We start from the raw sequence: 15,571 nt of genomic DNA on the forward strand, positions 1-15,571 counted from the left end.
TTATGGCTTGTGGGCCTCCCAGAGGGCATGTAAAACCAGCACCCAGAGAAATTCCTCATGGAATACTTCAGACCCTGGATCCTGGATTGTGAGTTTTCCCCCTACTTTGTTCTGGAAAGGGCACACAGGGTGGTTGCCCTAAGGCGTCTGCCGGGGGGGACCCACTAGAGCCATTGTCATCAGGGTACTGAACTTTGTGAACTGATAATATATCCTGTGGCAGGTACGCCAACATCTAGACATCCATTGCACCAATTCCAGGGTTATACTCTTCCCGATTACACAACTAAAGTGCAGCTCCTTTGTAAATCTTTCTTAGAGATTAAGTAGAAAGTCAGGGCTGTGGACATTCAATATATGCTGATATAACCTGCCAAATTGAAATTAATGTCACAGTGGAGAACCATTTTCTTTGAGAGCCCGGAAGAGGCCTGGGACTGAGCAGTGGAGAGGAAATAACTGCTCATATAAACAAAGGAGCCAATGACATCTTATGAGACTGTAGGGGGTCAACCATCCCACCCTAAGGAGAAGTGTAGCAGACTGATAGGAGGGCAACTCTGGTCACAACCAGAGGACAGACGTAGAGCATCCTCCTCAGACAGGAGAATTTTGGTACCCTTCCTTCCTTTCCTCCATGTATAGCTACAAATGTTGTCTCATTCACTTATGGAGAAGAGACACATTGCCTCCATATAGAGGGGCTTGCTTGGAGCGAAGCTACACAAAACTATGGTGATTACTTTCTGCCGACTTCATCCCTCCCACCCCTTAACACCCCACCGCTGTTACCTGTGCCAGCCGCGCCTGAAGTTGCGTACTATAGGGCTGATTTCGGTTGCAACACTATGCCTCACGCAAGACACATTACACGGCCACGGACCCTAGTCAAACGGGCTCAACGACTCGCCAAGACCTCTGACAACAAAACCATCCACTAAAAGCTGTTGTCTTGCAATGTCAGTGGGTTGCTGGATAAAATAAAATGCACAACAATTCTCAATAGGTCCACAAGCTGACCCTGGTGGTTCTATTGTTGCAAGAGACATATTTGCTTGGGAGTAGGGGTTCCTTTTTGGTACAGCATGGCTTTAACTGCGTATATCATGCAGGGTTTACTAGGTGCTCAACAAAAGTTACCTTTCCCCTGATGGTCATGCATGCTATCTGAGACACCATGGATAGATATGTGGTGGTTACTCAATTCCTGAATGGCATCCTATGGATGGTAGTGTCTGTGTATATTTCACCGAACCTGCAGGCGACCACGATGAAAGATCTGATGACAGTTATCACCACAGTCTCGCAGTGGGACCTTATTGTAGCGGGCCACTTCAATAATGTCATGCACTTGATGTGAAAAGAGAGGCTCAACCCTGGTGCCATGGGTGGAGTCCCTGATGCTTTGCAATCAATGGAAAGCAAAGAACTAGTCTGTATTTATTATTTTCACTGCTGGAATCCGATTTCTCAGAAGGGTACCATTGGACCACTGACCGATTTAACTAATTGGGGATGCCTAGGTCTAATACGCACTGAAGCCTTCAGGTTGGGTGACTGAAGTAGGTTAGATTTTTGGAACACATGAAGGAAAAGATATAACTCTTCCTCAGAACAAACTCCACAACAGATGTCTCCCCAATCACATTGTGGGAGGAAAGGAAAGCAGTTCTTCAGGGGAACACAATAGCAGACCCTGCATGGGCAGCATTGTCCGATTCTCCAAAACAGCGAGAATATGGGAACATTGCTACACAGGTATGCAACCAACTCTGGTAGACTGGTTTGTCCCATAGACACGGGGCCCGACAGTGAGGTGACACACGATGCTGAGGCAATCGGCAATGACTGCACACATTAATATGAGAAACTTTACCAATCAAACACGTCGGCAAGTGGAGCAACAACACCCCATAGCTGCGGACCTGATCATGCTGCAGGACTTGGATGCACCTCTGTCGAAGGAGGAATTATTTGCAGCCTTGCAGGAGATGCATTCTGGGAAGGTGCCCGGTTCAAGTGTATTACCTATGCAATTCTTAAAAAAGGTTACACCAACACTACTCTCTCACTTCTTTACAATGGTCGAAGCTGCAGGTACAGCTATGATACTTCCCTATCATATCTAGGGGGCCTCAGTTGTAGTTTTCTCCAAACCATATAGGCCACCTACAGACTGTGCATTTTACAGCCTGATTCCCCTAAGTAAAATTTAAGCCAAAATATTTGCAAAGGCCGTAGCACCAGGGTACTGAAACAGGTGAGATTCCTAGTGATGCAACTGGACTTAGAGAAGGCCTTCGACTCAATTGAATGACCTTTCCTCCACGCCATCCTTGAAAAGATTAATTTTAAGATGTTATACACAGTGCCATGTGATAGGGTCAGAGTGAACACCATTTACTCACAACAGTTCCAGCTAGGCAGAGGCCACTGGCAGGGCCACCTGCTGTCTACTCTCCTCTTCGCTCTTGTGATTGAAACACTGGCCAAATAGATCGGGGGATGCGCAGGGGTGGGGCTTGAGGTGGGGTGTAGAATTAGGGTACTGCATCTCTTTGTATGTGGTATGATGTCCTCCTTTATATTCAGCACCTAAACCAACTGATCCTACAGCTGATTTGCATTCTAGAAATCTACAAAGAAGAAACAGGCCTGAGGGTGAACTGGGGGAAATCAGTCATAATCCCTGTGGTGGCCATTCCTCCAGAGTTACTTCCAGGTGATCTGGAGCATTTAAATAGTTGGTGTTTGACCTGTCAGCCCGAGGGTGGTCTTCCCCAATCTTTTTGCCTCCACATTTGGCAGAATCTATTGTTGGTCCTAAGACTCTGAGCGCTTTACCACTCTGAATCAGTGCTAAAGAGCATGTGCTTCTTCCTTAAACATGTGTATAATTGGTGTATACTTAATTGACCTGTTTATTTAACTTGTAAGTCCCTTGTAAGGTGGTATATCATATGCCCAGGGCCTGTAAATGTAGTGCTACTAGTGGGCTGCAGCTCTGATCGTGCCACCAACAGAAGAAGCCTTTCAAACCTCTCTCAGGCCTGCAACTGCAGTGCCTGTGTTTGCAGTTTAATGCTACTTTGATTTGGCATTTAGAACTACTTACTAAGCCTTAAACTCCCCCTTTATTACTTATAAGTCACCCCTAAGGTAGGCCCTATGTAGCCCTAAGGGCACAGTGTATGCAAGTAAAACGTAGGACATGTACTTTTCTGTTTTGCGTGTCCTGATAGTGACAAACAGCATATTTCACTTTTCACTACAATGAGGCTTTTTCGTGTTTCGTATGTTTGGAATGGTAGTGATAAATCCTACTTACTGGTGAAGTTGAATTTAACATTGCTATTTTAGAAATGCCACTATAAGAAAGTACGCAAAAGAAACAATTGCTGGACAGAATGCTGGACAATGCAAACATTCACCCCCGGTCACAAGGATCTGGGTTTAATCTATCATTCTTTTGCTTACCACACCACCCCAGTTTGGACCCAGCCATATGCAAATCAGTCTTGACCCTGTTCCTTATGGGAGCAGTCCAGCCTGAACTGCCAAGCCAGGTTCAAGACTGATTTGCATGTAGCTGGGTCTGAACTGAAGTGGCCAAGTGAGCTAAAGAATGATGATGCATTCACCCCAATCTGTGACAGGGGGTGAGTGTCTGAAAAGTGTCAGCGCTCCGTACATCATTTCCTTGTGTTTGCTTTGTTCACTATAAGAAAGTAGACATTTATCTGCACATACTGCGTTGTGTGCCTGACAGCCCATCTCCAATAATTGGAGTAAGTGACAGCTACACTTTTTGCATTCCCTCTTGACAGCCACAACCCTGAAAAGATAGGTGTGTCTGAGTAGCCATCAACATGCATTTGTATTCTGATGGCCTTACCTGGGCAGAGTGCAACAGAGGGTCTAACACTTTACTTGAATATGCAGTGGCCTGTCCCCACACAAAGGACTGATTATCCCCTATAGATAGCCTGGAAGACAGGACTGGGCTGAAAGGAGAAGCTGTGCACTTCAGAGAGCTGCTTTGAATTCACCAACCAGCATCAAAGGCACTTTTGGCTATAAGTACTGGGTCTCTGGCCAACACGCCCCACTCAAAATCAGGCACTTCTGGATCTTGAACTGAATCTATGTCAGAAGGACTGCTGTTCTGCATAAATTACTTATCTTTGGCTTGCAGGCTTGGAAGGCCTGCTTTTCTCTGGTGTTTCTCTGCTGTCTGCTTTTCCCTGACTGCCCTAAAGGAGAGCTGGGCTCTGCCTTTCCTCCAAGTGATCTCATAGGGCTTGTTGGCTGGCCTCCTATTGCTTGAGACTGAGGGACATCAAAGTCTCTATCCCTGCTCCAGTACCTGAACTCACAGGAAGTGGCCCAGACACTTGCAGCATGAAATTTGATGAATGTTATGTCTGTGTTTAACAGAACTGGCGCATCAACCAGTTGCAGGAGTAAAATGGGCACAGCGCATCAGAACTAGCGCTTTGCCCTCAGAGATCGATACATTAGACTGCGTATCGCCTCGGCGGCAGCTTGGTAAAGTCGATGCATCGCCTCAACTGTGCCGCAGAATCCAATGTGGCACATCACTCAACACATCTACCACCCGTTTTCAGAACTGACGTATCGCCTTAACTACGTGGAGCAGATCAACACATCTCACTGTTTGAGACCAGGAAAGGTACTTTTTTCACTTCTTCCTGCCGGTGTTCTGAAGCTGGCCTGTGCTTCCACACGTTTGGCCTGAACTTTGACCCGATACAGAGCAACCTGAAGTAACCTTTTTAGAGCTGCTTGCTTCTAGGTGCTTTAATGCATTTATTCATTTAAAAATGTTACATATCTCAACTTCTATACATTGGATTTTTGTCATTTTAGGCTTGTTTTGGTTATAATATAATTGTCTATTATTTTCTAAACCTGTCTAGAGTCTTGTTGTGGTATATTCATTGTGTTACTGTGCATGTGTGTGTGTTGCACACATACTTTGCACATTGTCTCTTTGGATACCCCTGACGGTTCTGTGCCAAGCTGAGCACAGGTTATCTTTTAGTGTGTATCTTGCTTATCCTGACCAGGATTATGGCTTCTGCTTGGACAGGGTGTGTACTTGTGCCAACCAGAAAGCCAATTTCAAACACTAGGGCATGCTCTTATCAAGAGACCCAGAGGAACGCTGGGGCAGGAATATAACCCCTTTGACATGCAAAATTAAGGGACATATGGCAAGATGGAACTCTCTCCCTCTGATCATGATAGGGTCTATAGCCCTCTTCAAAATTGTGGCCTGGTCACAGCTGTTGTATGTTTTGCAACACTACCCCCACAAAATCCCTAGCCTTTTGTTTACAACCCTAGAGGCCAACTTCAATAGCTACAAGTAGCGAGGATCGTTGCTGTGAATCTCCCATAAGAACTGCATACAATCCCCTTATGATGGTAGTAGACATCAGACTGTATTACTTTGTTGGGCTGTCCAGCTGGTTGTGGTTATTGATTGGATCTTTGGTGCACGGGGACCCACTACGAGACACACATGGACTTTACCAGGCAAGCACCAGGGTTTTGGCTGTATGGGGAGTCCCTCCTACCCACTCCCCCGGCCATTCCAGCCATTCCAGTGATTAGCTGGAAAGAGGCATTGCAATGGATATGAAAGTGGAGGGTGCCCACCAGGAAGAAGCCATTGTGGAAGGGTACATGGCTATGGAGAACAGTAGGGCTAAAGTACACTGAAATAAGTTGGGGATCTCTAAATTGGGAGACGTCTGGCAGACACACCATATGATGTTCTCTGACCATCTCAAAGCTGAATGCCATTTACACAGAACTTATTCCTGGGTTGGGACAGGTAAGGGGACAAAAACTGATGGTTGGGATCAGTTGTTTTTTGGCTAAACATCACATAGCGGGCCATTGAGGATCCGGGGGGCCCTCCCAATCTCAAAGTGGCTAAGAGGGATGGATTTCTTCTTTTCAGCTGAGGAAGCAGTGAATAGGTCCAGAGGGGGACCACAAAAGTATGATAACATCTGGGGACAGTAAAAAGCGCATCACAAAATACCCAGAGCAGCCCACCCATAGGAAGTTGTTGGGGGAAAAGCACACAGTTGACTGGGGCACAGACCCATCTATAGTGCACCGGACTGGTTGCAGTGGACTTGACTGTGGTCTACTTCATGGTATTTTGGAACTAAATGGGATATTAAGAAAGGGGAGAATCAGGTGGATGGCGAAGCAGTGTCACAGTATTGTGATCTTAAAATTGTTGAAAACTAAGTAAAATAATTTTTTTAAAGAAATAAATTACTATCCAGCTACAGGAAATACAACAAGAATTATCTCTTGTGCAATAGCTACTCTCAAATCAGGGTGAAATGCAGCAATGAATCTCCACCAATCTGTTCACATCACAGTCAAAGCTGACCCTGCTGATGTGCCATCTGAATTTCTTCACAACTTTTGGTATTATTGACCCAAGTCCTACAAACTAGCATGGGAATTTCAGAGGGAAGAAATCCCTCAATATGGTTGGCTGTATGTCTGCCAGGTCAGTAGAGTACATGCCACCACTGTCCTGTCCAAACGGAGTACACTATTTGATGGTCTGGCCCATCCATCAACACTACAATATTTATGAAGTTCAGATTATAGAAATATCTATGCATACATACATGCAATATCAGTGTAGAGTGTTAGGTTACCTAGGAAGAGGTGGAACTGTTGTTGTGACTGATGTATTCTAAGAGAATCAAAATACATGTTTCTAGATTGACAACTATTGGTTAAAGTAGGCACCTCACTTCAGCCTTTGTAGGTGCTGTTGCATTTCTCTAAACTCTTCATCTAGTCTGAGCCTTTCATTGTCTTGCTTTATTAGCCACTGATCATCTACATTATCCCTTTCATAACCCTCAGCCAATGCACAGAGACCTTCACAGTTATTGGATTGCATAATTTAACAAGCATTTGCAATACATTAGGACTCAGATTTTTGATATTTAGAGCAATTGACGTACATGACAATGCCTTTTACCTATATATTTTGGTTTGGAGTGAAGTGGATGTATGTGGTGTAGAGTGGAAATATGTGGGTTGTATTGGACATTGTTAGTTTTGAAATTGTGTTGTGTATTTGTGAAAGGGAATGTTGTGGCATAGTGAATAGATAGGGATGAGAGCTGCACAGAATAGATAGAAAAGAAGATCGAGAGGAATAGGTAGTTTGTGCAGGAAGTGATGATTGATATTGAGATAGGGTAGCAAAAAGAAGGGGACAGCAGGCCACAGATGCATACAGTGGGGCCACATGTGTAAGCAGAAGACACCCAAAGAAGAGGAGGAGAGGATGGGTTTGAGGGATTGAAATTTTGAAAAGGCACGAGAAAGAAACTGTGCTTCAAGACCTGAAGAGAACCATATGAGAGAGGCGGTAAGAGTGTGTGAGGGAGCGAGAGAGAGGGGTGAGAGAGAATACAAGTGAGAGAGAGAGAGAGAAAAAGGCATGAGTGGAAGGGGCACCCATGGGGGAGAAGCGGACCAGTGCAGAGCGTGAGGAGGTACAGGAAGGTAGCGTGTGTGAGCAGGCAGTATAGAGAGGAGACAGTGTATGTGAGGGAGGGATGAGAGGGCAGTGGTATTGCAAGATGAGAGCGGGTACTGTGAGTGTGAGGGAGAGATGAGAGGGGCTGTGGGTATGTGGAAGAGAGATGACAGGTTTGGTGGTAGTGAAAGTGTTGGATTGAAATTGTTTGTTGTGGAATTGTGTGGCGTAGTGTGAAGTTGTGTAGTGGAAATATGTGGCATGGTGTGCTGTGGAATTATGCAGATAGAATTTAAGAGTGACAAAGGTTTCAGCAAATGGGAAGCCCATGGGCAGGCTGAAGCCTATGTAGTAGATGCAGTATATCTTGGTTTGAGACAGCTCATGTGTGCTGTCTAGAGCCAAGACCTAAAAACATGACTTAATCTAACTGTGTAATTTACCATCAGAGAGATACCTGAATAGCGGTGCAAGGCTTTGCCTGTACCAATGCATATATGTTTTCTTCGCATTCTCAGAGTGAGGCATAGAGCAAGATAGACTGACCAAGCAGACACTGTGGTTTATGAGTAAGTGGGAGCAGTATGCCTGACAACAAAAATGGCTGCGTGTGTTTTGGCCACGGTATAGGGGAAGTGGACAAATTTGTAGATGCAGACATAAATGTGCAATATGGCATCCTGTCCTTGGGGGTATGCACACAAAGTAGCACACATGTGTACAAAGGTAATCCTAGGAAAATCACATGTACATGCAAATATGGTGTAATCCAATATAATAAAAGAAACATATGTAACAGGTTTCTTCAAATTAGATGAGTGTAAAATGACTCCGATGGTTCTCAAAATGTTCATAGTGTAGTACCTTACAATCTGCCACTCTTTTCGATCACATACCAACCTTTCGACCCACAGTTACGTTCTGAGAAAAGTAGGTGTTGTTCCTATTTTATTGAAGAGGTGGCACACGGATTGAGAGGTTGCTTCAGTGCGGCCCACACTTCAGTGAAAGGCCCCTCCTGCAGAGAGCCCAGGTAGGCAGTGGCAAGGGACACATAAGCTTTTGCATTTTTAAATCTACTGGAGTGTGAGAGGGTACCTAGCCCCAGGAGTTAGAAAGAGAGAGCAATAATAAGGGCACGTTATACAAATGAAAAAGCCCAATAGGTACCCATCTCAGCACCTGTTTTTTAGTACTGCTGGTGCACCGTCAAGACCCAGCCCACTTAAAGCCCTGGGACTACGTGATATTTATTTGTGCCTACCCACCGGATGCCAGTGCACCCATTCCCCTGAGCTGCATACTCCTCAGCATACGCTCCCTGCACAGACATGCAGTAGAAATTACTTACTTACTCAGCGGAACCTAGGCACCGCTACTACACCTACAACCAGCAATGCCAACCAGCCTACCATCACCGCATGGACCCCTGTCACCACAGAAGACACAGCTAAAACCATGAGAAGCATACACTCAGGAGCCCCCACTGACCCCAGCCCGACGTACATCTACCACAGAGCCACCTCCCCTATAGCACCCTCAAAACAGGCATGTTTCCCGGTGATTGGAAACACGCAGATGTCAAGATCCTCCTCAAGAAGCCCTCCGCAGAGCTGACAACCTCCAGAACTATAGATCCATCGTTCTCCTCCCCTTCGCAGCCAAAGTCACCGAGAAGATCGTCAACAACCAGCTCACAAACTTATAGAATCCAACTCAATCCTCTACACTTCCCAATTTGTATTACGTAGTAACCTTAGCACTGAGACTGCCCTTATAGCCACCACGGGCAACATCCGCACCCTCCTCGACCAGGGACACATGACTGCCCTCATCCTATTAGATCTATCAGCAGCCTTCGACACCGTCTCCCACTGTGCATTAACCGCCAGTCTCTGCGACGCCGGAATTCAGGGGAATGGATCCGTTCCTTTCTCACCTCTCTCCTCCCCTTCGCAGCCAAAGTCAAACAGAAGATCGTCAACAACCAGCTCACGAACTTTATTGAATCCAACTCGATCCTTTACACTTCCTAATCTGTATTCCGTAGCAACCTCCGCATGAGACTACCCAACTAGCCGCCACGGGCGACATCCTCACCCTCCTTGACCAAGGACACATGGCTGCCCTCATCCCACTAGACCTATCAGCAGCCTTCGACACCGTCTCCCACCGTGCAATAACCGCCAGACTCTGCGACGCCGGCATTCAGGGGAATGGATCCATTCCTTTCTCACCGGCCGAACTCAAATAATCAGACTCCCGCCCTTCCTCTCTGAACCAACAGAGATCAGCTGCGGAGTACCCCAAGGATCCTCTATCAGCCCCACGCTCCTCAACATCTGCATGGTCCTTCTTGCCACCATTGTCAGAAAACACAGACTCAGGATAGTATTCCACGCTTCCGACACCCAGCTCATTTTCTCATTCACGAACCAGGTACACGAACTGCAAATCCTATGCCTAACGATAACGCTATCCTCATCAATTGCCCATTACTCTTATGCAATGTAACCCAAACACAAAACCCCTAACACTAGCAGCATAATTTACACCTACATTCCATAAACCTAAACCTAGTTCAATCCTGCAAAGTATCCTTAACCTTAAGAAAATCATTTACCAATACCCTGTATCAAACCCATACTTCATCTCTAGCCATAAAGGTATCCCTAAGACTAACATTAAACAAAAACTGTTCCATAATTGCCACAATATACACAACCTGGAGTCTATCACTGCACCTAACTTTAATGTGTCCCATTACTCCTACTGTAGCTCTTATTCACACACACACACACACTCTCTGGTATTAACACTACAGTCAACTCTAAGGGGAGCGCCATAAGTGTTGACTGTAGTGTTTACACTACAGTCAACACTGAGGTATGCACAAATTGTACCATGATACAGAGGAGCAAACTTATCTGGGTCATGATGCAGTGTCTGGCCATACCCTTTTCCCTGCCAGACTGTTTTAAATGGCCTCCTCTACAATTTATCACATGTTCCTAATGTTCCTTTTTGTAAATTTTGCATTCCAGCCCATTTATTACACTTCATCCGGCCTGAGCTTGAAAGAACGACTCAAAATGGAGAGTAATGCCACAGCTGGAGAGTACGGCCCCAGCCGGAGAGTAAGGCCTGGGTGTGTAGAGTTTGGCACAGAGGCGAAGATTCCGGCCCGACTGCAAACGTATAGATACGACTCATAAATGACCTCTTTGAATACCAAAAGTCATAAATAACTTCTGTGAATACCAAAAGTTGTAAAGTTAGACTTTTGTGTCAGATTGCCTTTGCTATTCGGCCCCAGGATGTCCTGAATGTAGCACAACACACCAGGGCCAGTGAAGGTTGCCTCCTGGCTTAAGCCAGTCACTATTTCAACTGGAGTTATGAACAGAGCCCTTCCCCTTTCCTCAATGTAACTGTATTGTGTATCCTGTGGATACAGAGCCCAGCCTTTAGCCAGGCCTGGTGTTTGATCCTGAGTACTCCGCCACCTCGGACTGCAGGGACCGGTCTTAGACCCTGTCTTGTATTGATTCCTAAATGCGAGTCGCCTTGGAGGGCAGCCTTTCCCTCTGTGCTCTATCACTTCTGAAGTCATGAGTAATGCAAAGGAGGAAGTAAAGGTTGAATGTTCTTGTTGTTTATAGTGAATTTAAGACATTGTTGCATTTGGTATCATAAGCCCATTCAAAATAAATATTTAAATTTCTTTTGTTTTCGGTATTGTAGACCACCTACGCCTTTAGACATATTTTTGCTTTTCTTTCTTGTAAACTGTTATCTAATTGCAAATTACACTTTTATAGATGTGAATCGCCACTGTTGAGGAAAGTTGGAAATATGAGACAAAAAGAGATGCATGGTTCTTACCAGGTCAATAGCAAAAAGATAGCCTTTGTACTCTTCAATCACCCGACGGCTTTCGAATGGATGAGTCTTGGCACATGTTTGAAATCCAATTATTATATCCTGCAAAGAGTGAAAGACAACTCACAGCATTAGGGAAACATTAACCAAACACAGGCCTTTAGGAATAGAGATTCCATATTCGAAAGAAATTATAATGATACGGTTCTTGATTGGATCTTCAGTGTTTACAACTGGCAATTACAAATGGTTCTCCACTAGTAAAGCAAATATATTCAGTTTCCAGAAAGCATGATTTAAGGATACCCCCTATACAACTATGCTGGAGTGTCCTTACCATGCTACTGAAGAAACATCTATGGACAATAAGATGAGAGTTCAGTCACTATTTGTGTTCTGTAACTTAGTTCTTTCTGGTTTTCACCTAAAGAAACTGCAAGGACTTTTTAGTACACAAGCATTTGGGAAGAAGGAGTGCACTTTCTTTAGAAGGAATGCTTATCCTCTCTTCCTCAAGGGTACTGTGCAGGGATTATACCAGATTCTGCTCTGTCCTTCATTCTTTGAGAAATCGCCCCCCTCTGACAACAGGTAGAAACAGACAGCTCTGTTATCTATTTGGGCCTTTCTGAAAGCTTCACAAAGCTTTAGATTGTCATCCCATTTATCTGCTACATTGATTAAGCTTGATTTATATAAATAATTCACTTGTGTCCATCAAGACGGATCACCTAAAGAGGCAAAAATAATCCCTGATGAAATGCAGCAGTAGTAACCCGAACAAAGGCACTACACTTCTAGTTTCAGCTAGCTTAGTCTTCACCCACTCTGCGGAGGGTTTCCACTCTGATATGATTTGGCTATCCATGGGGTAGATATCACACTTTTGGGTGACAGGATGTGCTAAGTGAGGAAGGTGTTTCCTGTTATCATTAATTTACCATCAAGCTCCTTTAATGAAGTTACAATCCAGAACAATATAACCCAGATGTTCTTCAGTTCCTTAAGACTCCATGTGCTTGTTCTGGTCATACAGGGTCAAATTTTACCTAAGGGGAATAGAAATACACTTGATACTTACTGCATGGTGAGGAGTTGTAATAAACTTAGTAGAATTGAACATCTTTCGAAGGTAACGTAAGATCAGCTCAGTATCATCGCATGCGGCGAGGCTCTTCCCGAGGCACCGGAAAATAAAACCCTAATATGGGAGTAAATTAAAGACAGTCTGAGTTAAGAATGAAAAGAAACTCCTGCCCACTCTATGAGAGTAATTCTTATAGAGGAGTATTCATCTTTGATTCACTCTACACATGTCTTCAACTCACACTATGAAACAACTCTTAATGAGTTGAGCGAAATGTTTGTTATGTTATGTCATGTTATATCTTCTGGACATTGTAGAGATTTGGATATGGCCATGAATATGACTCAAAACAATGAAGAGGGAGGACTGGGAGCCAGTAAAGGTCCAGTACCTATGCTCCGAAACTGCTAATCCAAAAAGCAGTTGAGGTACTGTTCCTTTCAGGAAGCAAAGAAGAAAGAAAGGCTGACAAAGAAGGGAGAATCCCTTTGATTATATCTTGGTGCCATCACACATCCATGAAGATGTACTATATCATCATAGGATGTGCTCCTCATAGGGCTGGTGCTGCAGTGCCCCACGAAGGGTCGCTTTAGCAAAGACCTTTTTAGGTTTGCTATCTGATGACATGTGCCAGTGTGATGGCATTTTGAATGTGTGGGGTGGAGTGAATGGGTATAGTGAAATGAAGGGAGACTAAAACAGTCTAAGAGATACCACTCAGGACTTTAATGTGATGGTTCCCTCTGCAAGATTGAAAAACGTAATTTGGTAGGGGCTATTACAGGGACGTGATGTATCCAAGTAGCCTAAAACTGTAAGTGTGGTCAGGTCAACATGTTTTGCGCATGATGGTCCAAAAAGGATCCAAAGTGCTTCTTCAGAACCTAAAAGGGGGGGGGGTAACCCTACCCCACACCTAAGACGTAATATGCAGTGTAGGTATTGTCCTAGAAAAAAACTTCTTGTTCAAAAATTGTAACACACTGTAAACACATTTGTTTCATGTATGGCAAGTAACTCATGTAGTCCTGTTAAACTTTTCAGAAGGGAGCAATGGTGTATTTTCTGCCTCTCCATGAACAGCAAAGGTCTGAATGATGAAATCCCTTGGTGCAAGGTGTAATTCCCATGTCAGTCTCCTGCTAAATCAGATACTCCCTTACAATGGATTTATTGACATGCCGTCATACAGGGGATCTGATCTACCATTTCACCATTGAGACCATGTAACATACCTGCTTTAGAGTCTCATATACCACAAAAAGCAGTGCTTATGATAAGCCTTTTGCGACTTGCCATGGGTATCTTCTTCATTACTACAAATGTTTCTGTGGAAACAATGAGGTGGTACCCTTCATAAGAAAACATTTAACTGTGTTAGTCTACTGTTTTAGACGCCGTTTTACTAATATAATTGATGACTTAGGGCCAGCCCACATTTAACCGCACCACAGACTCCAGGATGGCCACCACTGAAGGATGATACTTCTGTTACACCAGCACATGAGGGTCTCACTCCTATGACTTCTAGCACACCCCTACTCTTCTCTCTTATCCTCATTAGCCATTTGCCCAACAGTGCTCTCCAAGCATGCAAATCCATTGGCAGCAGACCACTTAGCCGCCCTTGTTACTTATTAAATGTGACCGCCCATATTTACAACATGAACATAGACACCAATATGCCTAGAATAATCCATGAGGGATGGCAAGCACTTATGTGCACCTGACTTGCTTCCCGTCACTATATATGCGTGAGCACTTAGGTGCCCCATACATTTCTCTTACCATCACCTTCCATTAAGAAAACCTTCAACTGTCTTAGTTTACTGCTTAGATGCCACCTTTCAAAAACCATGGTTGACTTTGGGTCGGCCAGCATTTCAGCAATACACACTCTGAGATGGCCGCCAATGAGGGATGATACCTCTGTTACACCAGCACGTGAGGGGCTTGCTCCTACTGGCTCAAGGTTACCCCTCCTCTCCTCATTGGCCATTTGGTCATCACTTCTTCCCGCAAATGCACACACCACACCTGTAAAAATCACTCCAATTACCTGCACCTTAAAGCAGAGGAGAATAGACTCTTGTGCTTTTGAACTATGGGGCATAATACATTGTATCAAAGTGTAAGACCCTGCACTCACACCTGAAGACAACCAATCACTCATGAAGCGATGTGTAACACCACCAGAGATTGGTTTTATGTTGTCTGTTCCACGTATGTCCACTTGCTTTATCTGTTATATTGTAAGTACAAGTGTGTTTTTCACATTTTTCACATTGTGGTGACTGATCAGCACCAATATTAGCATGAACATTTGTACCTTTGGAGACAATGTGATACAGTGAGCTGGAAAAGCGATTCCAATGAATCAATGGACCATATATACAAAACATTTGCTTACTGTGTGTTTTTTTTTATATTCTCATTTATTTTCTAGATTGGATGATCAATTTTTAACTTGTTGAACCGGGTATTTTCTTTTGAGGGAATACCTATACTGGATGTCACGCCTTAGGTGTGGGAAAGGGTTATCCACCCGTTTTTTAGGTACTGAAGAAGCATTGTGGATCCTTTTTAGGCCATTGGGCGTGAAACATAGCGACCTGCCCACACTTTAGGCTACTTGGGTACATCACCCTACTAAATTATGTTTTTTAATCCTTGCAAGGGACCCATCACATTAAGGTCCAGTTTGGTATCTCTTAGATAGTTTTAGTCTCCCTTCCCTTCACTTTAGACTTTCACTCCACCCCTCACATTCAAAATGCCCTCACACAGACACTTTTCATCAGACAGCAAAAATAAAAAGATCCCCGCTAAAGCGACTCTTTGTGGGGCCCATAGAGCATTACAGTGATGGCCTTACAAGGAGCACGCCCACTATGAAGCATGACATTCTCATTGATGTGTGAGGGCACCAAGAAATAATCCTTAGGGTTCCGCCTTCTTGTCTGCCTTTCTTTCATCCTTGCTTTTCAATAGGAACAATAGCTCCACTGATTTTTGCATGAATATGACCTTACATCCACTGAATG

This window comes from Lissotriton vulgaris, chromosome 1_1 (assembly GCF_964263255.1).
Source record: "Lissotriton vulgaris chromosome 1_1, aLisVul1.2, whole genome shotgun sequence".
NCBI lineage: Eukaryota > Metazoa > Chordata > Amphibia > Caudata > Salamandridae > Lissotriton > Lissotriton vulgaris.